This window comes from Lepidochelys olivacea (genome assembly GCF_965140295.1).
Source record: "Lepidochelys olivacea isolate rLepOli2 genome assembly, chromosome: 1".
In the NCBI taxonomy this organism is placed as follows: Eukaryota; Metazoa; Chordata; order Testudines; family Cheloniidae; genus Lepidochelys; species Lepidochelys olivacea.
In genome coordinates, this window is record NC_140411.1 from 115,075,662 (window position 1) to 115,102,423 (window position 26,762).

The following is a 26,762-nucleotide window of genomic DNA, read 5'->3' on the forward strand; positions in this document are numbered from 1 at the left end:
GGCTATAGTGTGAAAGTTCTGTTTGTTTCTCCTTGATGAAACCCCCCGCCCCTTGGTTCACTCTACTTCCCTGTAAGCTAACCACCCTCCCCTCCTCCCTTTAATCACCGCTTGCAGAGGCAATAAAGTCATTGCTGCTTCACAGTCATGCATTCGTTATTCATTCATCACACAAATAGGGAGATGACTACCAAGGTATCCCAGGAGGGGTGGTGGAGGAGGGAAGGAAAATGCCACACAGCACTTTAAGCACAGCACTTCAAAAGTTTACAACTTTAAAATTTATTGAATGACAGCCTTCTTTTTTTTGGGCAATCCTCTGTTGTGGAGTGGCTGGTTGGCCGGAGGCCCCCCCACCGCGTTCTTGGGCGTCTGGGTGTGGAGGCTATGGAACTTGGGGAGGAGGGCGGTTGGTTACAGAGGGGCAGCAGTGGCAGTCTGTGCTCCAGCTGCCTTTGCTGCAGCTCAACCATACACTGGAGCATTCTGGTTTGGTCCTGCAGCAGCCGCAGCATTGAATCCTGCCTCCTCTCATCACGCTGCCGCCACATTTGAGCTTCAGCCCTGTCTTCAGCCCGCCACTTACTCTCTTCAGCCCTCCACCTCTCCTCCCGGTCATTTTGTGCTTTCCTGCACTCTGACATTATTTGCCTCCACGCATTCGTCTGTGCTCTGTCAGTGTGGGAGGACAGCATGAGCTCGGAGAACATTTCATCGCGAGTGCGTTTTTTTTTCTTTCTAAGGTTCACTAGCCTCTGGGAAGGAGAAGATCCTGTGATCATTGAAACACATGCAGCTGGTGGAGAAAAAAAAAGGGACAGCGGTATTTAAAAAGACACATTTTATAAAACAGTGGCTACACTCTTTCAGGGTAAACCTTGCTGTTAACATTACATACATAGCACATGTGCTTTCGTTACAAGGTCGCATTTTGCCTCCTCCCACCGCGTGACTACCCCCTCAACCTTCCCCCCTCCCTGTGGCTAACAGCGGGGAACATTTCTGTTCAGCCACAGGCAAACAGCCCAGCAGGAATGGGCTATACTGAGTGTCCCTGAAGAAAAGCACCCTATTTCAACCAGGTGACCATGAATTATATCTCACTCTCCTGAGGATAACACAGAGAGAGAAAGAACGGATTTTGGTTGAATGCCAGCAAACATACACTGCAATGCTTTGTTCTACAGTGATTCCAGAGTATGTGTTACTGGCCTGGAGTGATAAAGTGTCCTACCATGAAGGACGAAATAAGGCTGCCCTCCCCAGAAACCTTTTGCAAAGGCTTTAGGACTACATCTAGGAGAACCGCAAATGCCAGGGCAAAGTAATCCTTTCACATGCTTGCTTTTAAACCATGTATAGCATTTTAAAAGGTACACTCACCAGAGGTCCCTTCTCCGCCTGCTGGGTCCAGGAGGCAGCCTTGGGTGGGTTCGGGGGGGTACTGGCTCCAGGTCTAGGGTGAGAAACAGTTCCTGGCTGTCGGGAAAACCGGTTTCTCCGCTTGCTTGCTGTGAGCTATCTACAACCTCCTCCTCCTCCTCATCTTCTTCGTCCCCAAAACCTGCTTCCGTATTGCCTCCATCTCCATTGAAGGAGTCAAACAACACGGCTGGGGTAGTGGTGGCTGAACCCCCTAAAATGGCATGCAGCTCATCATAGAAGCGGCATGTTTGGGGCTCTGACCCAGAGCGGCTGTTCGCCTCTCTGGTTTTCTAGTAGGCTTGCCTCAGCTCCTTCAGTTTCACGCGGCACTGCTTCGGGTCCCTGTTATGGCCTCTGTCCTTCATGCCCTGGGAGATTTTCACAAAGGTTTTGGCATTTTGAAAACTGGAACGGAGTTCTGATAGCACGGATTCCTCTCCCCAAACAGCGATCAGATCCCGTTCGGTCCATGCTGGAGCTCTTTTGCGATTCTGGGACTCCATCATGGTCACCTGTGCTGATGAGCTCTGCATGGTCACCTGCAGCTTGCCACGCTGGCCAAACAGGAAATGAGATTCAAAAGTTCGCGGTTCTTTTCCTGTCTACCTGGCCAGTGCATCTGAGTTGAGAGTGCTGTCCAGAGCGGTCACAATGGAGCACTCTGGGATAGCTCCCGGAGGCCAATACCATCGAATTGTGTCCACAGTACCCCAAATTCGAGCTGGGAACGTCGATTTAGGCGCTAATCCACTTGTCAGGGGTGGAGTAAGGAAATCGATTTTAAGAGCCCTTTAAGTCGAAATAAAGGGCTTCACTGTGTGGACGGGTGCAGGTTTAAATCGATTTAACGTTGCTAAATTCGACCTAAAGTCCTAGTGTAGACCAGGGCTTAGAGTGAAACAGAGGAGACTCATGTCAGGTTTTACTTGGCTGCTGCTCTTGATAACGCTACTGGACTAGTGTTATTTGCATGATTCACAACACAGATCTGACATAAATGGAAAAGGACAAACAAAAGGTAGGGAGAAGAGATAGAGGGCTCATCTAAACAAGAACCTTCCACTGGTTTAACTTAAGGTGTGATTTTAAATCAATTTAGTTAAAACAGTGCAAACCCCTGTTTTGGTTTAAACCAGGCTTATTTGTGTTATTTAAGTCAATTAGGAACAGACTTAACCTAAATCAAAATTAGCCACTCTTGCTGAAACAAGAATGACCATAGAAGGGCTTACACCAGTTTCATTAAATTGGTTTAAAAGATGTTTTAAGTTAAACCAGTGCAACATTTGTACATAGACAAGGCCAGAGAGCACAAGGGTGGAGGGGAATGGGGGGAGGGGGGAATGATTGGGAGGGAGCAGAAAGAGAACACAGAATGCAAGTGTGGGATGAGATGCTCACAGAAGAGGCCAGGCCATTCCAATGATCTAGTTGCTTTATATTTTAGCTCACGATTTGTGCCAACCAGTGCTGGAAGTACAGTAGGTGTGAGGCGGCCCATGCAACCTCTGGGAAGGGTGTGTGTTGTGTAGCTGTCTGGCAACCATCATCAACAAATCCTGGCAACAGCCACAGCCAACCTTCTCAACCAAGAATCTGTAGCCTTTGACTAAGAGTGGGTGAAGGCAGTGGGTGAAGGAAAATGACTTCAAAAAGCAAAGAAAAGATAGTGTTGAGAAAAGACAAAGAATATGGCAAAATTGGATTTATCTGTTGGGAAAGTTGCACTGGTTTAACTTAAGGTTTGATTTTAAACCAATTTAGTTAAAAATCTTTATGTTTAAAAGAAGCCTTTTCAGTTTATCTGCAACCAGTTCCTAATCAATTTAAATTAAACTGAAATAAACCTGGTTTAAATGGAATTAAGAGTGGCCACACAGTCTTTTGCATTGGTTTAACATCACACCTTAAGTTAAACTGATGCAACTTTCTTGTATAGACAAGTCCTCAGAAAGGCCAAAGGAGGAGGAGGAGAAACCAAGTATAGTTTTGGAATTAAAGTAAAAAATCTGAGAAATACTACACCTATTTATATATGGATAGTATTTTACATATCCAATTTATCACAGCAGGTAAACATGTATTCACTTTGATGCTGTGCCCTCTGACACAATACTTGACAGCTAAAACACCAAGGGCTAAATTCAGAACTACTGTAGTTTGTGAAGGCTTTTGTGGTATGCCATCTCTTCTCCCTCTATGAACAGACATGTTCCATGTACTACCTACCTATATGTCTAATCACAAGAAAAATAATAAAACCAAGTAGTTATGTAGCATTTCACATATTCAAAGTGGTGTATGAATATTAACTAACTAATCCTAACCACCATGAGCCTGGTAAGCAAGCTTTATACACATTTTATTGATGGGAAAACTAAGACAAATATTGAAGAGCCATATTAGACCACTGAATTTCCTGACTTCCAATTCTATGCTTATATTCCATATCATATAGCCCACCAATAACTTGTGATTATTAGTATTATTATTATTCTTTTTAACCATAAAAGGAAGACACATAGTAACCATTACACACAGAAGGAAAAGTGGTCGAGCCTGGATTAACTTCAGGTCTTAGAATTTATCCTTTCTGGAATACTGCACCTATTGTCACCACAGGTTTGCCAAAAAATAGGAACATCTTCAAAATAATTAACAGTGCATTAATATGAACATAGGAAATATTAGAAAATCCCAAAATCACATACTTGCCACATGACATAAAAACATAAGAAGTTCTGAATTAAGCATTCAACAAAAACAAGGAAGTTACTTCCAAAACTTACTCTGTCATGTCCAAGTATTGCAAATCTCCAAGAATGGAGCAGTATTTTGGATACAGCACACAATGGAAATAATTTAGAAGAGTCTAAGTCCCAGATCTACATTTCTTTATTTGACTGTCATCTTCTGATCAGGACAATATCAACAACATATATTTATGTTAAGGGATAGCTTAGTGGGTTGGGAGGGATAGCTTAGTGGGTTTAGCACTGGCCTGCTAAACCCAGGGTTTTGAGTTCAATCCTTGACGGGGCCATTCTGTGTGACAGTTGTTTTAAAAATTTTGGGGGGAGGGATAGCTCAGTGGTTTGAGCATTGGCCTGCTAAACCCAGGGTTGTGAGTTCAACTTGAGGGGGCCATTTAGGGATTTGGGGCAAAAAATGGGGATTGGTCCTGCTTTGAGCAGGGGGTTGGACTAGATGACCTCCTAAGGTCCCTTCCAATCCTGATATTCTATGATTCTATGATCTCATGTGTATGCTCACGTGTTTCCTTTTCCTAACATTTACCAAGGGCATAAGATTATTTATTTTTAAAAAGTGTCACTCTGTTTGTCCAGCAGACACTTTTTCAAACAGTAGCTGTGATATAATTTTAAAAAATACCGAAAAAGGCACCAGCCCAAAGTAAAGACTAAGTGCAGGCAAAATGTTTTTTTAAACAAAAGTTGGACATTTTTCCATAATGTTATGACAAAGCCAAAAGCTTTTGCATATGTAATCACACATGGGAAAGTAGTTTAACTTCTCTCATCTCAATTTTAGACAAGAGATGCAGAGAAAATTAACAAAAAACAGAACAGATCAAGAGACAGAGTTTTAACATGGAAGTAAATGTCTTTACAGGAGTTCCCAGGAGAGGAGTGCTCAATGGTGGGCTCTCAAAAGCCCCTTGTATTCAAAAGCACTAATTATGTTAGTGCAGCTAATGCAAGTACCACAGTGGTCAGCATTAGAATGGTCAGAAGACAGCCCACTGAAGTCAGTGAGTGGAGTTTTAGATGCATAAGGAAGTCAGAACTGGGCTCCTAAACCTCAGGTTTAATCCAGATCTGTTTATTCCTGGAATCAATACAAGAGATACACTTTTTAAACACAGATTTAATTATCCAATACCCCTTTACACTGATTAGAAAAAAGTACAGTAATTCCTAAACCAGAGGTTCTCACTTGCTGTACCTCCATTTCAAATGTGACTTTAAGAATTCAAAATTACATTCCACTCTAACATGCTGTAAACAGATCAACAAAAAGTTTCTTTAACAGCTGGGATCTCCATATCCTGACATTCAACCTACAGGCCTAACAAGAAATCAGCAAAATGCTTGAAACCTTTGGCTTTTACTACCAGGTGTCACTAACAATGAAAGAGCAATTAGACACTGGGACTGAAAGAGAAAAGTGGGAAGAAAAGTTGAGGGGGGAAAAAGGAAAATCTTCTGCTTCGACTTGGTCAAATCACCTTCCCCTCTCAGCTGTGCAATTTGTACCATCTCAGCTCTTGTGATGTTGTCATATTATTAGTTTACCAGTCAAATAAAATCCTTCCAACCTAGACAGGATCTGAATTTCTAATGCAAAAAATCTACAAAAAACTGCTTCAGAAACCATCATTAAAAATCATAAAGAAGGCACAAGGGTTTCCAGCTGAACTATTTTTAATTGTGAAGAGCCACACTAATATACATATTTGAACCCCTCTGTCTCTAAGGTGCCACAAGTACTCCTTTTCTTTTTGCGAATACAGACTAACACGGCTGTTACTCTGAAATCTGATAGCTGTGTCACCATTATGCATTATGTTTGCTTAGATTAAGAACAATAGCAATATTTTTTAAAAATCTTGATTAATGAATATATGGACTGCAGCCTTGACTTTAAACAAAGCCTAATAGTGTATACCTACCCCGAGGAGACATTATACAACATAACTGACTTGGAAGAAAATTGCATGCATATAATTTCATTGCAGCATCAGTTATTTCTGAATGAAGGTGGCTAAAGAGATCTTTACAATCAGGTCACGATTATTATATTGTTTAGATTGCTGTAGCGCTCACCATGTGCTAGGCACTTTCCCAAACACAGAGAAAGACCAGTCCATGCTCCAAACAACCTGTAACTAAGCGGGGGGGGGGGGGGGTGTGAAAGATTGGGGAAACGGATACAACCTACTAACAAACTCTTCCCAGGGCTATTGCTTTAAAACTTGATTTGCCCACTGTCTCACCATTCATGACCATGCCAGCAAACAACTCAGAAAACTAAACTTTGATAAGTCTCTCCCCATCCACACATGAACGGAGCCTACTCCTGACTCTGTCACAGACTTGCTGTTTGATCTTGGGCAAGTCACTTAAGGCTACATTCACAAAGGGACTTAAGCAGCGTGACACTGAGTGTCTTGGTGCCAACTTTTTGGTGCCTAGAAAATCACAGGAACAATACTGAGATCCACAAAGCCAAGTTAGGCACTAAGTAAGAAAATAAGATGGGATTCTGGAGAATGGGATTCACAAAAGCCAGCACAGTAGGCCAGGAGCCACTTAAGAAAGTTAACTGGAGACGCTGATGAGAGGGATGTGCTAAGCCCTGCCCCTTTCACAGAGATAGGTACAAAAGCCCAGGCTGTAGGGAGGTGGCTAGATCTCTGCTACTGATCCACAGCCAGGAATCCCTCTCTGATGTTGCACTCCATATGCTTTGTGAAAATATGCTTATAAATGTGTAACTGGAATATGCTTTACGCAAAGGGTCTCTTGTAAGGTATCATTACAAAGTTTATAATCTATTGTGTTCATCCTATTTGTTTTCATGTATTATTTCTGTGTCTGGACTTAGAAGAATAAGATATAAACATGTATTACTAATGTAAACATATTAAGTAGAAGCCATAAAGGGTGCTTTAGAATCAATTGGTTGTAAATGGCTCTGTTTACTTGTAAGCCTTTCTGCATATGTGGGTGCCAGCCAGTGAGTATTGAAGTCTCACAGGACATGTGAACACGTCACCTGGTACTGAAATCCATCTTAAACCTGGTGCTTCTCCATTTAGAAGGAAGGGTGGGAATCCAGAGAGACAACAATTCCCGCCTTGTGCCAAAGATATAAAAGGGGGTGGAACAGAACAAAGGGGGCTGCCAGTCATGAGAAATCCCCCTAGTTACTACCTGAGCTGGAACTAACAAGGACTGTACTGGAGAAAGGATTGGGCCCAGATTAGGAAGCAGTCTAATCTGTGAAAGAAGCTTATTGGAACATCTGACGGTGAGATTTATCTGTATTCAGTTTCTTAATGTATTAGGCTTAACTTGTGTGTTTTGTTTTATTTTGCTTGGTAACTTACTTTGTTCTGTCTGTTATTACTTGAAACCACTTAAATCCTACTTTTTATACTTAATAAAATCACTTTTGTTTATTAATTAGCCCTGAGTAAGTGATTAATACCTGGAGGAGCAAATAGCTATGCATATCTCTCTATCAGTGTTAGAGGGGGCAGACAATTTATGAGTTTACCCTATCTAAGCTTTATACAGAGTAAAATCAATTTATTTGGGGTTTGGATCCTACTGGGTGTCTGGGTGCTGGAGACAGGTAACCTGCTGAGTGGTTTTCAGTTAAAGCCTGCAGCTTTGGGGGCACGGTTCAGACCTGGATCTGTGTTGCAGCAGAATGGAGCGTCTGGCTCAACAAGGCAGGGTTCTGAAGTCCCAAGCCATCAGGGAAAATGGGCTCAGAGGTAATTTCAGCACATCAGGTGACAGCCCCAAGGGGTCTCTGTGACTGAACCCATCACACCCTCTTCTGGAGTGAGGGAGCTTAGACACCTGAGGTGTTTCCTGTGAGAATGACTTAGGCAGGCACCTGCCTCCACACAAAATGGAGGGCAGAGAAGGAAGGAGTGGGAGACCTAGGTTCAATTCCCCCATCCCAACCCCCTGCTTGAGAGGGAGAAAGGAACTGAAGAAAGGTCTCCCAACTCTTAGAGTGCTCTGAGCTCTGGGGTATTCTGGTGTGGTGCTCCCTCAGTCTCTTCAGTTGAGTCTTTTCCACTGTGTATACACACTTACAGAGAGAGAAAGTGAGAATAACTGTAGCCCAGTGATTCAGGAACCCACCTGGGAGATCAGGATCCAGTCCCCCTGCTCCAACTCATAGGCACCAACTCTGTGGGTGCTCCAAGGCTGCTTAGCACCCACCGGCAGCTAGCACCTCCCGCCTGCTGGCACCCCTCTGATCAACTCCTCCCTCCCCTTCTCGCCTGCTGTGATCAGTTGTTCCGGCAACACACAGGAAGTGCTGGGGAGGGGAGAGGAGTGGGACAAGGGGGAGCACTCAAGGGAGGCAGGGTGGGTCTGGGTCAGGTGGGGTCAGGGCCTGGGGTGGGGTTGGGTGGGGGGTCGAGCACCCCCAGGGCCCGGAGGATGCTGGCACCTGTGCTCCAATTACTCTTTCATTACTATTTTGGAAAGACATTAACTCAACCCTTATTACCAGGGTAGACTTTCAAAATGACCTGCAAAGGAGAAAAAAACCTGGGGCTTGTGCCCTTCTTTCTGATTAATAATGATTGTATCTGAAGCAGGTTTTTGTGGCTTTTTGTATTAACAATTCAGATCCTGTCTAGACTGGAAGGCTCTAATTTGACTGGAAAACTAGTACTATTACAACCTCACAGGAGCTGAGACAGTACAAGCTGCACAGCTGAGAGGGGAAGGTATTTTTTCCTCTCAACTGTTAAAACTTTCAAGGCCCATCTACACACAGTGTTGCAACAAACGTGTTTACATCCGTACAACTTGTTCCTGTAAATTTAAAAATGTAGGCTAAACACACATAAAATTAACATCGTCAGTCGTATCTGTACAACTGTGTTTGTAGGCCTTATCTTTCTCCAGGATTAATTAACATTTTGGATAAAGGAAACTTCGACATTAAACATTTAAGACATTCACCTCTTCAACTAAGCTGTCAAGAGTTCATAGCAAACATCCCCAAGGCATTCCAGGGGAGAGCAAATTCCTCACCTTTCTAAAGAAGAAACAAACAAACAAAACAAGCAGGGGAAAACATTCATAAAAACCAGATTCACCATTCAGGCCTGTATACATCATCATGAAGAATTAAAAACAAAGACCTTTGCAAGTTATTTTTTAAAATGACTTTGCCATGCTTCCCTATGCCTCTCCACCCCACCTGGTCTCTGCCACATGTGTATCAGTAAATTCACTGGTAGAGGTTTATTAGTCATTAAAATTCTGTCCTTAATTATCTGCCCTGGTTATCTGAATCACTATGAGCACTGGGATACAAGTATTTCAATTTTAATTTTGGGGGCAATTTTATCTAATAAATTATCTCGCAGGAAATGTACTCCTAACCTGCTAGAAAGAACTTGAGCAGCGTTGGTCTATATTTCCATTAAGTTCCCAAACTCACATTCCAGAATACATTCACTACAGATTTACCCCAGGTGTTGGCTGCCCCATCCTCCTTCAATCTACACAAAAAAAGCCTCTAACTCAGGCCTGAGGGTACATTAAGCCAGGGTAGCTGGCACAGCCAAAGGTATAGGCTTGAGCTCAGATTTCACTTCAACCTGGACTGGCAACCCACCTACACTGCAGTCAGGATGCAGGCTAATCAAGCCCAGGTGCTATTACTCCTCCTATGCTATCCCACAAGTTTTCCTGAGTTATATTTCTTGTCTATCTCCTCCTTTAAATCACGTACACCGACCCAGCATTTTAACCTCACATTTGCTTGTTCCGTTCCTGTTGTGCTTCCACTGCATTCGAACAGAGACACCACCAAAGAAATCCTCCTATCATGCTGCCAGTTGGCCAAAAACTAATGCCAGTCTTCTGGTAAAGCTGTGGTGTGAGGTCAGTAAGACCCATCATTTTGGGGAGCATGCCCCAAATGACAATTTTATGAGTGGTGGACACAAGGAAACGCAGAGGCAGAAAAGTCATCTGAGGGCGCCACGAATCACTTGATGGTTTGTCATGATGGAATTCAGCCTGCATTCTCGTTAGAAGCCCTTGCTGCTAAATGCTGTTCACTTTCTCCTTCAGAGCTGTCCGCATTAATAATGAATAGCTCCATTTGGAAGTTATTTACATAAAGTACTATTCTTGTATCATTATTGCCAGACAGCAGCTCCATGCTAGGCGAGAGAGAAAGATGGGGGAGAACATCCTGCGAATGACTTCAGAGAGCAGCCCAGTTTAATGCACCACGAAGAACCATGGGATAGCCTGCCAGAAACCCATCCCAGCATATATGAGCTAGTTCAGCAGCACTGCAGCTGCATGGGTCTGACACGGATAGGACTGTGCAGTAGGGATGCTTGGTGAGACAAGTCCAGGCTAACTCTGCAGTGAAGATGTACCCTCAAAGGTGCGACTGAGAAAGGGGCTCTACAGAATGAACTCAACTAAGGAGCAAGCAGTAGCATTCTGGTCCGCTTACTGCAAATGATCCGCAGTTAGGTTGTTTAAAACCAATGAGTGAACAAAAGCTGCTTGATTTCAAATACTATTTTATGCTTTTTTTTCCTCATATATATTTCTATTTTAAGGCCACTAGTTAACAGTGTGGCCTGTATACTAGAGCCTATATTTTCAAAAGGAAAAATAGCAAAGAGTCATTTTTTAGAGATGTGCCTGTTAAAACATACATTTTTGTTTGTTAGTGTTGGATCACATTAAAGAAGTTCTGTATTAAAATCACAAATGAGTTTGATTCCCCATAGTTTAAATTCCAGGGTATTACTAATTAAGAGGTCTCTTGGGTTTTGGTACTGTTTCTCTCCCTCTATGGGTGAAATTTGCAAGCTGCTAATTGTGTTAGTACACTCTAAGACAGAGTCTGCTCTCAAAGCAATTCTTTGTAACAACAACTACTCACACAGAAAGAGACTCCAAGCAATACTCTGTAACAATAGAAACAGCACCCAGAGACCCCCCCGCCCGTTTGTTGTATTCATCTCGCTTTGTTAACAATTGTGATTAAAATAGAGATAGAGGATTTATGTGGATGGATGCTTTGTGTGGATAATAACTGAATGATCAGGGAGGTGCCAGCCTAAGAATCCAGTGTCCATCGGCTGAAGAAGGCGTCAAGTGGAAATAACCAGAGGACCCCGGAGGGCAGACTGGAATCCACCCAACAGCCTCAAGAATGGGAGAACCAAAGAACAAGATAACATCTGGCAGCACGGAGCCATCAGGAATGTGACATCTGCTGATTGATTCAGCAACAGTATGATGAAGCAATTCCCATAGACTGGCACAGGAAGAAATTCCTATAAAAATGGACTCTAGAAAATGAGAACTTTGGGGTCTGATTCTGCAAACCAACTTCCAGGAGCATCAGATGAGCATCTGACAAGGCCCTGCTCTCTCCTCATGTCCAGGCCACCTGGCCAGTGGCTTGGCATGAGCAACTCTAAAGCTGGTAACTATGATAACAACCTTGCAGAACCTGTGTGTGTGTATCAATGAACGTGTGAATAAATATGAAATTGAATAGAATGTTATAGTTATAACTAACTGCTTACTATGATTCTTTCTGTATTCACAGTAAATGTGGCATTTTGCCTTTTCCCCTTGAATAAGCTCCTGCTGGTTTTTATTTTATTGGTATAACATTTGCACAGATAGCGCAAAAATGGCTGGACAGACTTGAGCCATTAGAGAATATTTGCTCTTTTAGGGAATAGAATAAACCGTGATAAGCTTCCCTTCAATTCTGTAAGAAAAAGCTGTACCTTTATACATAAAAAATTGATTAAGGGCAGAAAATATACAACAGATCATGAAATTCCAATCTTAATTCATGCATATGTTGTACTCTTTTTGCTACAAAGTACAACTTATATTTTGAACTTCCTAGATTTCATTTAGTGTGTGTCACAAATTTATCATTATTTAAACATGGGTAGAAGGACTTTGTATTTCAGTTTGAAGAAGATACCATGAAATTGCCTAGCAGAGGGAGTTTTGAGTTCAGAAAACACAGCTACAGTTTCTAGATAACAATTGACTAGAAGCAGTTTTCGACACCTATTTCAGCCCAAAATTATAGTGCCACAAAGCTTGTTACAGTGATGGGACAATCCATCCTGCCAACTAGCAGCCATAATTTTCAACCATTAAAATAATTATGCTAGCAACAGCAATTTACTTTAAAAATCTCTGCATGTTTCAAAAATTGTAACATTGTTTTAGAAAGATCGGTTTCCTTATTATAGAACGAAAAATTATGCAAAGATTGTGACAGAGGCTCTTTGGCAAATGGTCCTCTATTTTTTGCAAGTGACTCATCTCAGACTTGACAAACTCACTACACCAAACATGTCTTGCAGGTTATCTGCCCATAAAGGGTAGCATGTAAGAAATCTACAGAAAGGTCGTAATTTGTCAAGATTCCTAATCATTGCAAGAGGTATGTATGGGTTATATTTAAGGAATAATGTAATTACATTGAAAATATGCTTGGTGGATATGGAGTAAAAGTAGGCCAACAGGGAATAACGTCTCAGCGCTTGTCTACACATCCATCCATGCAGCTGTAGCGCTTAGCGAAGATGCGATCTATGCTGATAGGAGAACTTCTCCCATTGGCACATAGGTACTCCACTTCCTCCAGAGGTGGTAGCTGTATCAACGGGAGAAGTCCTTCCATTGACATAGTGCTGTTTACATCAGGAGTTCAGTCAGTATAACTGAATCGCTCAGGGGTGTGGAATTTCCGCACCTCTGAGCAATGTAGTTATAGCAGTATGACAAGTCTGTAGTGTGACCAAGCCTTAGTGATGGCCAATTCAAACAGGAGGGAGTTTTCAGCACACTCTGGTTAGCTGGTGATGTAATGCAAGGCTCAGTGGTCTACTATGCTCCATCCCTAAACTTTAAATTAACTTTAAAACTATCAGAAACAACTGAAACCATGTGGAGGTAAAAAAGGAACATTACAACAGACTGTCACCCTGCCTATGAATAAAGACAAATCACTGTTTCAGTATATCAAAGGCTGGGGAAAGACAGTTTCTTTTTAATGAGAAGACATCTTGAGGAGCGAGTGTTCTCATGAAAATTGGATCCTGGTTCCTGTGAAGCCAGCCAGCTCTGCAACAGACTGACCTTTGAAGGGGGATAAGTGGAAAAACATACTTTATTAGACAGGAAAGGTAGCTACTGATAAGTGTAGACCCAAGGTCGCATTTTATAATTTTGGTTTATGTTGTAACCATTCGTTTCCATCACTCTTTTTTCTTTCTACTAGAATCTCTCCCCTTTCTTAATTAAACCTTCTTTTATTTTATTACCAGTGCTGTGTGTTATACAGGAGAGGTGGTTTAAGGTAAAACTGGTAAACTGGGAAACACTGTATGGTAATGATAAAAATACTGATTTCTTCAATGCACTTTTGTAACTGAGATTCAATTACACCAGAGTCATAAGGAACTGAAATTATTTCCTTTTATATTGGATTGACTACAGAGTCTTTTTAAAATGCAAACATCAAATCCTTAACCAGCATTAACCAACAGGGGTGTAATTAATAACTTTAATACATAGCAACTTTCTTCTTCAATATGTTTTATAAACTAAGGCCCTAGTCGAGTGATCAGATCTATGCAGACCGACCCTCAAATCAGTGCAAAGAGTTTTGTGATTACAATGGGGCTCTGCCTGAACAAAATGTTTGTCTGTATAGCTCTGAAGGCAAGATTGGGGCTTAGGGTACATCGCCAATGTGTTTTAAAACCCATGGCAGCAAGTCTCAGAGCCCAGGTCTACAGACTCAGACTCTTCCTAGGATGCTAAAAGCAGCAGTGTAGATGTTGCGGCTCAGGCTGGAGTTCAGGTTCTGAAGCTCAGGGAGGCGGGTGTGCTTCAGAGCCTGAGCTCCAGCCCAAGCTGCAATGCCTACATAGCTATATTTAGCGCCATAGTGCAAACCCAAGTCTGTAGCGTAGACTATTTAATGTATATGTACCCTAAGAGGCATGGTCCTGCAGATACTATTTAGTGTAGTGCTCATCGCTGACACTCACTGACTATTTTTCACAACTGTCAGCTATGATACAGATGTTCCTAAACTCCCAGATCATGTGCTCGAGCCACTTACTTAGGCACAAATACCCTGTTAGTGGAGTTAATGTTTCATTTTCTGACTTGGCAATACTCAAAGTATGCCTTTTTTCATTTGTTTTACACTAAGATTGTGAAACTCTGAACTTTGTTTATGCTCCATGTGTTAGTCACTAGAAGTATTTTACAGTTCATTTTTGTTGTCTAATTGCAAATGCATTCACTATATATTCTCCAGCACTGCATACTTCAATTAAATGCTATCAGACTGACGAGCCAACATTTGTGCTACAATGTGGGACATCTAACTAATTTTGAAACTTGACATCCTGACTCCAAATGTGAAACTTTCTCCTTTGTGCCTGGACCTAGGGAGCAAAATGGTGTAATCTAGTTGGTGATTTCATGGGAGTTGGACTCTTAATAAGAAGAGCAAAGAGCAAAACTAATAACTGTTAAAAATGACACACTATGGACAAGATCCAGCCTTGATTTCATTTGGCTGACTTCAGTGAAGTTACCCTGAGGTGAATTTGATCCAGTACATTTCACTTTTTTATTAAATTGAGCAGTTTAGACTAAAGAATATCTTCATACTTTCAACTAACAAGAAATCACTCACAACATTACAATAATGTTCTTCACATTTGTTTAGGGATATTTTAAAACAACAAACCATTCTTTGCAGTAATTACCGAAGCTGTTTCTACTTTGGCACATGGCTAACAAGGATGTGAACGGACAACAAGACATATTATAGTACTAGGAAGTGCTTAGTTTTGTAAATTACAGCTGGTACTTAAAGAATTATAGTATATAACCCCATGAATACGCAACTCTCTTCAAGACTGCTATAACCTGCTGACTAGAAAAGATGAAAGAAACTCTTACCCCAGAAAGCTAGGATACAATCCAAGTATTTCATGGCTAATACGTTCCACATCAGAAGCATAATTTACAGTGGTTCTCAAACTGTGGGTTGGGACCCCAAAGCCTGAGGCCTTCAGCCCTGGGTGGCAAGTCTCAGGTTACAGGCCTCCTGCCTGGGGCTGAAGCCACTGGACTTCGACTTTGCCCCGAACCCCACCCCACCACCCAGGGCAGCAGGAGTTGGGGCAGGCTCAGGCTTCGGTCTCCCTTCCTGGGGTCATGTAGTAATTTTTGTTGTCAGAAGGGGGTCATGGTGCAATGAAGTCTGAGAATCCCTAGAATGCATTAGACTTGGAGCCACACATGGAAAACTCAATCTGAAGGCTCTCAAGAGTTTTCATCCCCACACGGAACACAGTTATTTTGCCTTCTATGCCAGAGACCCACGTTCAGTCTCTAACGAGAGGTAGGATGGCCTACTGGTTAGGGTCCATTTATTCTTTTACGTAGAGACTGTCTGGTTTGGCCAATGTACATAGCAGAGGGGCATTGCTGGCACATGATGGCATATATCATATTGGTAGATGTGCAGGTGAACGAGCCTCTGATAGTGTGGCTGATGTGATTAGGCCCTATGATGGTGTCTCCTGAATAGATATGTGGACACAGTTGGCAACGGGCTTTGTTGCAAGGATAGGTTCCTGGGTTAGTGTTTTTGTTGTATGGCGTGTGGTTGCTGGTGAGTATTTACGTAAAAGAATAAATGGACACAAATCAGATGTCAAGAATTATTACATTCAAAAACCAGTCAGAGAACACTTCAATCTCTCTGGTCACTCGATTACAGACCTAAAGGTCGCAATATTACAACAAAAAAACTTTAAAAACTGACTCCAACGATAGACTGCTGAATTGTAATTAATTTGCAAACTGGACACCATTAAATTAGGCTTGAATAAAGACTGGGAATGGATGTGTCATTACACAAAGTAAAACTATTTCCCCATGTTCCACCCCCCCCACCCCCAACTGTTCCTCACACGTTCTTGTCAACTGCTGGAAATGGCCCATCTTTATTATCACTACAAAAGGCTTTTTGTTTTTTTTCCTTTCTCCTCCTGCTGGTAATAGCTTATCTTAACTGATCACTTTTGTTATAGTGTGTATGGTAACATCCATTGTTTCATGTTCTCTGTGTATATATATCTTCCTACTGTATTCTCCACTGCATGCATCCGATGAAGTGGGTTTTAGCCCACGAAAGCTTATGCTCAAATAAATTTGTTAGTCTCTAAGGTGCCACAAGTACTCCTGAAAGATTTTTGAATGGCAGTTTTGACATTATCCCATTCAATCTACTTTTAACATAATTATAATATTGGCTGTATCTTGTGATAGAAATAAACTGCATATACTTGTAAATATACAATAATTTTTTAAAAGTCTGAGTTCAATCACGTTTTCAGGAATGTTTACAGCTGAAAATGTGTCTCTATCTACATATTCTCTGGAGTATTTAAAAGTAGCACAGGAACTCATCATGAATATACTCACTTGACAGATTACTCCAGCTCCCATGAAGTCTACTGCAAACACCCGTTACAATATCCTTTGCTACAATACTGTCTACAATGTCTCTGAAATTCAGCATTTCACAAGAGCAAGAGACACAGCACAAATGTATTTTCATAGAATGTAGTAACCCACCACCCAGTTTTTCCTTATGTGGTTTAACTTTCACAGGAATATTACCATCAATAATGCACCATACACAATGCCACAAAAATAAATAATATGCTAATATGAACAGCATTTGATTCCTCAATGTAATGCAAAAATCTGAAGCCACTGAATGAAGATATATACCATCAACATTTCCCACCAGACACATACTCATTAAAGTTCCAATAACAACAATAAACTAACATATATTTAAACATACATTGACGTGTTTCTGTTTTCTGTGCCCCTTGTAATTATAAGCCATTTAGGATTATGATAAATGAGGCTCTCCTCCCCTTGGATCCTGCAACGAAGTCATAAAGCTGAATTTGTTAAAATTAGGTCTGTGGCAACAGAGTGATGAAGTCCATACAGGAGTAACTTCACTGCAAGACCAGGCAGAAGGAGAAGCTGGAATGGGATGGAGAAAGATCTTATTCAAACATATCTTTAACAAAGCAAGCAAAATATACAAACAAATCTCTAGGTTGACAAAAATGCTTTGTGTGTAGGTGTTCTTATTTCAAATTCACCGCAGCGCAAAAGCACACTTTTGTGTACAACTCTGCTCTTGTTGTAACCTGGGTCTTTTCAGATATCTTAAGGAAGACCTCTCTCCCACCAGAAACTATACGCTTATTCCACATACTTCCTCTATAAAAAAAAGTTAAGAAACTTATAGCTTTAATCTGTCAGGTTTCATACCTTGCATACTCCTAAATATGCAGCTATTTATACATGTTCTCCTGCAACAGGATATTTACCAAAATTATAGATTTTGTAAGCAGCGGCCACTTTGCACAATCAGTTCTGAACTTGCAAAAAGGCAAATCATTCCATACAGTATGCATAATAATCAATTGGTCTCACTCAGCTCAGGGGTGCCCAAAGTTTGTCCATTAGTTTATAACAGCTATCCCCACACCCAAGATGCCTTGAAAAGCACACACATATGGCAGCTGAATTCCACTACAGTCTCAACCACAGCAAGAACAATACCTCCACTCTCCCACCTGCTATTACTATCTGTCAATTAACAATATTGTTCCATTTTGCACTAGGGATGTAAAACGTTAACCAGTTAACTGATAAGCATCAGTCTTACCGGGAATATATTCGGTTAACATTTAAATGCCTAATGTGCACATTAAAAATGCCGCAGCAACAGTATTTCATAGTGTATGTGGAACTAGGTTCCGCATTGTTAGGAGTCAGGACCACTGCTATGGAACTGACATCGTAGGTGTGGGAACTAGGGGTGCTGCAGCACGTTTTACACAAACAGGGGGCCCCGGCCGCAGGGCCGGCAGCTGGGACCCGCGTAAAATGTGGGGGTGTTGCAGCACCCCCTGCACCCATAGTTCCCACTCCTATGTTGTGAACTCGTTAACGCTTAAATGTTTAACCGATACAATTTTAATAGCTTAAATGGTTACTTTTGTAAAGCACTATTTACATCCCTATTTTGCACCAGTGTTTTTCTGTCTGTCAGTGTCTCAGACCTCAGGCTATCACCTGCCTCATGGTAGAATCAGGTGATTCTCCCACTCTCAGACAGGGCCTTGGACTGCAGTCCCCTGTGTATCAACCATGACTACCTCTGCAGGACTGAGTTATCTTCAGTGCTTGCAGTTCTGTTCTCTCTAGGGGGAAAGGACAGCAGTATCCAGTAGCCACATGGCCCTTTTAAAGCAAAGTATAATTAAATTAGAGATTTCAGAGAAAACAGACCTGAAAAAGACAGCAGTCCATACATATGCCATCCTCCACACAGCCTGTGTGTGTGTGTGTGAGTGTGTGAGCCAGTCCTCCTGATAGCCCAGGATGACTGACCTCCCCTCCTCTCCTGAGAAGGGTTTTTAACTGTTTAGTGTTCTTTTCATCTCTTCCTTCCCAGCACTGGCTGAACAGCTGTGTCACTATGACCTGGGGCCTGGAAGTATGCCATTGTCTTGTAATTGCCCCCAATGTTTGCTGAGAGTTGCTTATCTATAACTATTGTGTTTTTCTTACCGCCCTTATTAAACTAGAGCAATCACATTCATACAGGAAAGTCTTATAGCCCAACATACAATAACTTCTCCTCCCTGGCCAGGTCACATGTAGTGTTCACAAAATTATTACATCTCCTCAAAGTTCTCAGATTATTACACAGCAGCTTCCCATCCACAGCACCAACCATGAACACCATCCCCAGTGCCCCCAGCCATTCCCCCACTGTTTTAGGAAGCAGCCCCTGGAACTCCTGGAATTGGGAAGGAGGCACGCGGGGGGGTTGGGGTGGGGGAGACACGACACAGCCCACCCATCATTCAGGCTTGTGTGCACAGTGCTTAAAAACTTACAGTTCTAATATGAAAAAACACTAAAATGACCCTAGATCCAACGTTTAAATAAACAGAAGCTGCCCACTGTGCCAGATCTACTTAGGACCCACCTCCCTACTTAATTTTTTTTAAAGACAGTCAATGTTTATTTAAGAGATATCAGTCAACGATGAAAAGTAGGAATTCCATGGACAAATTTCAGCCAGCACCCAAATTCAAAGATTTCCTATTAAAAACTAATAAAGAGAAACCGAACATTCTACACCCAAAATTCAAAGAACATAAAAAATCTAACCCTGTGTACCATTTTACCAGAAACAAAAAGGAACTTACGCCACAATTTAAGCCCATTTTAGAACACAGCTCGAACGGTGGAGCTGTTATCAGGCACTTCTATAATGCTCAAATACGCACCATTTAAACATGCGTTAATGACACACCAAATTTCTGTTCTGAGACTACAGAAAGCACGGTCACTTTGGGCCAGTTTACACTGGCAACGCCAAAGCGCTGCTGCGTCAGCGCTTTAACGTGCCTCATGTGGTTCTGGCACAGCGCCAGGAGCTCTAAAAAAAACCACCTCCGTGAGGAGCGCGGCTCCCGACACGGGGGGTGTGGCTCCCAGTGCTGGTGCACTGTCTACTCTGGCGCTTTACAGCCCTGAAACTTGCTGTGCTCAGGGGGGTGTTTTTTTACACCCCGAGCAAGAAAGTTGCAGCGCTGTAAAGTGCCAGTGAAGACAAGACCTTTGCTTCAAAACATTTTGTCACTGCACAGGCTATCATCATTTTTCTGGTATCATTTGTCTCCCAATGTTCTCCAGCTGATGAAAAAAATGAACTAACTGTGGTGTGTAACAGGTGTCAGAGTTAACTAAGACCAGCTGCACAATCTCTTCATGGAGAGTCTTTTACAGCCAATTAAAAATTGCACAGTATTTTCAAGGTGTTTCAAACCTTTGGGTAGCAGTGGAGCTCAATTGGAGGATTACTTTTCTGACTATATGCAGAAAACACATTATTGGCAATGCGAGTTATGCACACAGAGTGAGGGCAGAATACATCCACAAAGGAACTCCAAATGAGAAACAGTGTTGCCAACTTTTGAGGTTTTGCCATGATAAGCGTTACAATATTTGGTGTTTTTCCTGCCCAGCTGCTGGAATAAATGGACTGTATGAGAATCTCAGCTTTCAGTTTAAAAAGGGAGTTACTAGCCTACGTGGCTGTGGAAAAAGACATGAAAACTTGACATGAATACACTGTAAGGGCTCCAAAACAAGGAGGCAAATAAAAAGAATCCAAAGTGTATTTTAAAAAATAATCCTGTTATTTTTAAACCAAACTCACAATTGCCTTGGTGTTGGCAATATTGGAAAGCAACTCCCTACGTCTCCCAGGTTTTCAGCGTTCTTGCCAGACAGCAAAAATATCTGATTTAAAAACAGCAGAAACTTCGAAAACATAGTGAAGTTAGTTTACCTTGCTGCACTCTTAAGTCTAGGAAGATGAGAAATGCTACACCAGATCAGATCAATGGTACATTGAATAATCTGGTGCCTGGTCACTGAAAGAGCTTCAGAGAAAAGAACAAGAAACTCCATTAACAGACGATGATGATAATCTCTCTACAGTAAAAGTTGCTGCTTAATCTAAGGCTTGTTTTATGCCTTAAATTTTAAAGGTTATATGCCACATATATATAGTGTCAGTTGTCTGATTCTTCAATCTCTAGATTTTGTATGTAATATACTACTGCTTTTAACAAAACATAACAGATCAGAGCCTTCTTTTGATTTGGCCTTTCATCAGAACTTGTCATGGTGGACAGGCCCTAAAGATGAACCACTTCCTCCATTTAGAAAATCCCTGTTTTTAACTTTGACAATATTAGCAGTATTTAATAAATCCTGGTATGGACAAGAATAATGCAGGCTGCATTACAGTGGGTGGGGAGTCTTAAAATTATAATTTGGAACAGAACAAAAATGCAGAGGAATCAGAATTTCCAGAATGACACACACAGCATAAAACCACAACAGAAAACACTAAAAAGCTTGCTGTAAGTGCTTTGACATTAATATTTTACTACAACTTGAAAAAAAAGAATTTGTTAACCATGCAAGCTATACAGAGTATGTTGTGTGCCTTTAAATGAGAAAAAAAGAATCTGGAGGTTTCAATATGATTTAATTCCAGTACTATATACAGCTTCTGATTTACGGAGGCCCTAACCACTGCATGCACAACAGTCACTAATGCTATAAAAGCCCAGAAGTCTGCAGCTTTATCATCCACTCTAACAATCAGAATAAAAGTTAAAAAGGAGTGAGTCTAGGCTGACTTTTCAAACTTATTAAAATTCTCTGGATATAGATCCATTTTCTTTGCTCAATATTTTACTTGTATGTTTGCCTGTAAATATCAGTATGAGAAAAACTTTTTTGAACTGGGCACTATAAGCACAAGGTAAATTGACTGAAAAATCATATTTTCATTAAGCAGTTGTGAAATGCTAGCTTGCAATTTACTGCCACAGTCCCAGCAGAAACTCCTACTCTGTCAATAACAGTACACCAGGATGACTATTTTTAATTTTACATAAGCAGAAGAACACCTTTGTCAAAAAACTGTACAAAATCAGTTACCTAGCTCTTTCTATAGACACACGACTTAGCTCTCCATCTGAAGTGCAGGCATAAAATTCAAGTTTCTTTTGATCCAGATTATAATACAAGTACATTTTTTAAAAAAAACAACAAAACCCACTACTTTGATTTGTGACCATGACAAGCAAGAAATGGTCACTATTAGGCCTAGAATGAAAATCACGACACAGTACTGTTGCGGTTACCAAGCAAACAGCACCTCTGACCCCTCCTTGTGCAGTCTCTTGGCATAGAATCCTGTGACTCTCCCACTCTTAAAGTGAGCCCTGGGTTGCAGTCCCCTGTGTATCAACCACAATTTACTCCAACAAGTCTGACTTATATCCATACCCTACAAGTCTGTTCCCTCCAGGATAATGTCAGTGGTAATCAGTGACTAAACATCTTCCTTAAAGCACAGTATCATTTATTTAGAACATTTCAGAAAAAATAGATCTTAAAAGCAATCAAACACCTGGTAAACAGGCATGCATGTAGGTTGCCTAACCATCTTCCATATGGAGACCCTGGAAGGACTAATTCCCTATAGACACTTTGTTACAGCCTTGCTGTCAGCCTGTCAGAGTTCACTAACACTCTCTAGGCAACTTATGGAAACTCCCTCTCCACACATACACTTTCCCAAGGAATCAATACAGTTTAACTGTATATAGCCCTTTGATCTAGCAACTCCCCACTCTGGCAAAACACAGCTTACAACAGGAGACAGGGTCTTTGAAGCCTGCTCCATTGTTTTTCCAAGCGTATACCTAGATTTTTTTTCTGGAAAGTCACTGTGTCTCTTCCCTGTTTGTTCTTCTCACTGCCCCTATCAAGTTAGATCAAATATTTTCATATAGGAAATTCTGATAACCCTCCACAATTAGACAAAAACTTTTCCTCACTGACCAGGTCACTTACAATATTCATCTCATTTTCATAGATTGGTATGTGGCAGCTCCACAACCCTCACACAGTTACTGATGCCAGAAAGACATCCTCTCAAAATGCTACTGTAGCAGACAAGGGTTTCTTCTTTTCAATATTCTACTTTTAAGGGGAGAAAGCCACAAAGAAGGGGACTGGCCAGTTCAGGTGATCAGTCACTTCTGGTTACTAGTTCATAGTCAAAACATGTTAGTAGTGACTATGGGTAGGTCTTCACTGTCTTTAAAGGGGCTGTGTAGTCGCGGCAACAGCACTGGGAAAGAGCTCTCCCAGCGCTGTAAGAAAACTACCTCCACAAGGGAAGCAGCTCCCAGTGCTGGTGCACTGTCTACACTGCCTCTTTACAACACTGAAACTTGCAGCGTTCAGGGGGGTGTTTTTTCACACCTCTGAGCGAGACACTTGCAGTGCTGCAAAGTGGCAGTGCAGACAAGGCCTAAGTGCCAGATTCAGACCCTCTCCTGCAGTCACAGGAGGGATTCACTCCAAGGAAGGGCAGGCCTGGCAGTTTCTACCAGTGAAGAACTGCTAGAATTGCAGTCAGTGCACCACAGGAGCCCTGCTAGCAGAAGCTGCCATGGGGATGTACTAAATCAGCACATCCCCTGGCCACACCACCTTTTTGCCCAACACCATCCACTTCTTGTGCCGCACCAGCTACCCATACATCCGACACACTTTGTTTGTTTTAGGCTGCAGAAACATCCTCCCAGATGACTTATGAGCTGCCAAGAATTGCACGGACTTCTACAGGAGCGTTTTATCTAGTTCATTTCAACAAGTTTCTGCAAGTGCGGACTCCAAGCTGAGTTTGCCTCAAAATTCATTACTGCTCTCTGGATGTTTGGCAACCTAGTTGATGGTCTCAGTTCATCTCCCAATGAACGTGTCAGAGCAGCATTTAGTGGCTGTCTCAGCAGAAAAGATGCCAAGGACTTAACTGTTCTATGACCTGAAGAGGCAGTCTCTCCACATCAGAGCTCAGGCACATTGGCGTGCACTGCTGCTGTCTGCGCTTGTATCTATTTTGTGGACAAAGAGAGAACCTCCATTTCAAGTACTGTCAGTCTGGTATCTTTCAGAAACAATCACTGGCAGGAATGCTCTTGTACCCATTAAATTAAAATGTTATTTTTGTTCGTTATAAATAAAAGTTAACACTAGTGAAGTCAAACAACTGAGCCAAATTACCTCTTTGTTTTCTTAGAGACAAGGTTTGGTAATCAATAGCTGAGAACCAAGTAGTAGGATTGGAAGAAGAACAAAAAAAAAAAAAAAAAAAGACGGGATAGCCTTTAGTTGGTTTACAGTTTGCAAGTGAGATGTTTTAAATATTTCCAACATCCATTAAATTGCCAGCATTCTAGGTCTCCAACAATCTGGGGATTACATACCGTATTCGTTATTTTGTCTGCCACAGAAAGATTGTGACATATTAGCATAAGACTTACAAATTTATTTAATTTGGAAGATATGTTTCCAAGAAACATTTACAGTGGGTGAAGCTTTAAAATGTTGTGTAATTAGTGAAATAGTTCATTATTCTTTATTAGTTTTTCATACCCCTCCACATTAATTCTTACCCAATGCATGACTCTACACTAATTGCAAAATCTACACAGAAAATCATAGGCCCATAACATGAACCTCCACCTGGGGTTGTTTAATTATTGTCTTGTCTTATTAAAACTATAAGCTCCTTGGGGCAGAGATAAATATCTGTTACATACAGCATTGACACATTCCCATGCTCAACAAATAATGACCATTTTCTTTGACATTTACTGTTTGTCAAACAGCCATGCTCCTTTTTCTTGTGTGAATTAAGTCATAAAGTAGGGTTGAGCATTTGACCGGTCCAAAAATAACTGGTCAACTGACCAGTCAAATAATATCAAATAAAATGTCAAAAATGGTCAAATATTTTAAAACACTAATTTATTAGAACAACAACAACAAAAGGCTTAGCTAGATATTTGTACCTAATTATAAAGAACAAGTTACATAACTGAGTTATTTTAACTCAGAAAAATGCAGAAAAGAAAAGAAAAGAAAAGAAAAGAAAAGAAAAGAAAAGAAAAGAAAAGAAAAGAAAAGAAAAGAAAAGAAAAGAAAAGAAAAAGAAAAGAAAAAGAAAAGAAAAAGAATAATGCATTCAAAAAAGTTGGTTACTGCCTAACAAAGAGCATTCTTGCTGGAATATGTGACAATGTCCGACTCTGGTCAAATAATAGGCGGTCAGTTGATCAGTTTGCCAAGCCTAGTCATAACATTAAATTCCTTATATCAGAGGCAAGGTACATCTATGCTGTTACACTAGTTATTTTAGGTCCTCACTACAATTCTAGATACCATGGTACAAAGAAGCTGCATGGTGAAAGACAAAAGTCGATTTAAAAATTAAATGCTCAAGCAAAGGGAGAAGGAATTAAAATGACAAAGCACACTTTTTTTTTTTGGTAGAAAGTTCACCTCAGTGTGGACACCCAGCTCACCATACAAAGGTATTTAAATAGTTAAAAATGTCACATTTTACATCTGCAGGGCTCAAATGATAAACAGTTCTTCTATGCTCTCCTTTCACATGTTTACTAGTTTTATTTTAGTAAGAACTAACTGTGTTCTCTCAATTTCTGCTCTGCATCATTACATGTGTCTGTCATAGGCAGCTTCAGTCACAATTGTGAAGATGTACACAAAAGGATAGAAACACTTTTGAACAGTGATTTGATTTAAATCACTAGTCAGGAAGACTCTATTTAATCATGGATTTCTACATAAAAGTGCATTCTTGTTGGTTGTTATAAACTTAATATATATTCTTCACAGGTAGAGGAACTTAATTAAAATATTCCCAAACTGGGTCTCTTATGGCTTACTGCCATTATAGGTTTTCTCTTCTAGTGAGAGAATGGTATGGTGTATCTCAAATCAATGAAGACTAGACTCAGAAAAGACCTCAAGACTACTGGAATATACTGCTCAAACAGTTCCACTTTTGTTTCTACTGCCTGTCCCTCCCTTCTCACACTTATCTCCACAGTTCTTCTCCTTGGCCAGATCTATTCAACCCCCAACAATCTTCTATTCATTGAACTTTTTAAAGCTTTGCACTTTTAGAGAGAGGTAAGGGATTGACTCTGTGTACTCAAATTTGCAGAGGGACAATAGGGTTGAGGTCTCTTATTTCTCACCTCTATATATTATTTATTTTTAAACATTTTTGCTGTTAACAAGCATGTTATCTCGGGAGACACAAATCCACAGTTTGAGAACTGCAAAACTAAATATCCCTGATGGTATCTTCTAGACTGAGCACTGAGTCCGATCGGGTATATAGAAAGAGTAACCTAAATAATCTATATAGAAGCCTGTGGAACCCCATAAGATTGGGTCCCAGATCCATGAACTACTGGAACTCATTTACAAAACTTTTCTTAAACATTACATGAATATATTGTCTCATACTATAGAAAAAATGGTTACTTACCTTCTCGTAACTTGTTCTTTGAGATGTGTTGTTCACGTCCATTCCACATTAAGTTGTGCATGTCACGTGCACGAGCGTCAGAAACTTTTTCCCTTAGCGGCGCCCGTTGGGACCCCTGAGTGGCACCACTGCGCCATGCATATATACCCCGCCGCCTGACACCCTCCAGTTCCTTCTTGCCAGCGACTCCGACAAGAGGGGTAGGAGGGCGGATGGTGGAATGGACGTGGACACAACTCGAAGAACAACAGTTACAAGAAGGTAAGTAACCGTTTTTTCTTCTTCGAGTGCTTATTCACGTCCATTCCACATTAGGTGAATCACAAGCTTACCTCTGGAGGAGGGTAGGAGTCACGGAACAACTGACTGGAGTACCGCTCTGCCAACTGCCACATCCTCTCTGGCCTGCTGGTTGACCGCATAGTGGGTCGTGAAGGTGTGCA

General features: G+C 41.2%; 1 protein-coding gene across 2 annotated transcripts in view; it reads right to left on the minus strand.

Annotated features, from left to right (window-relative positions):
• LIMS1 (LIM zinc finger domain containing 1) overlaps positions 1 to 26,762 on the minus strand; it is a 140,276-nt gene that overhangs the window by 104,135 nt on the left and 9,379 nt on the right. The window contains exon 1 of one of the 2 annotated variants that reach the window (XM_084617544.1): positions 26,652 to 26,673. The exons of the other annotated variant lie outside the window; for it this stretch is intronic. The gene's annotated coding sequence lies outside the window, so the exon portion shown is untranslated. Of the gene's footprint in view, positions 1 to 26,651; positions 26,674 to 26,762 lie in introns of those variants that run through there. 2 annotated transcript variants of the gene reach the window in all.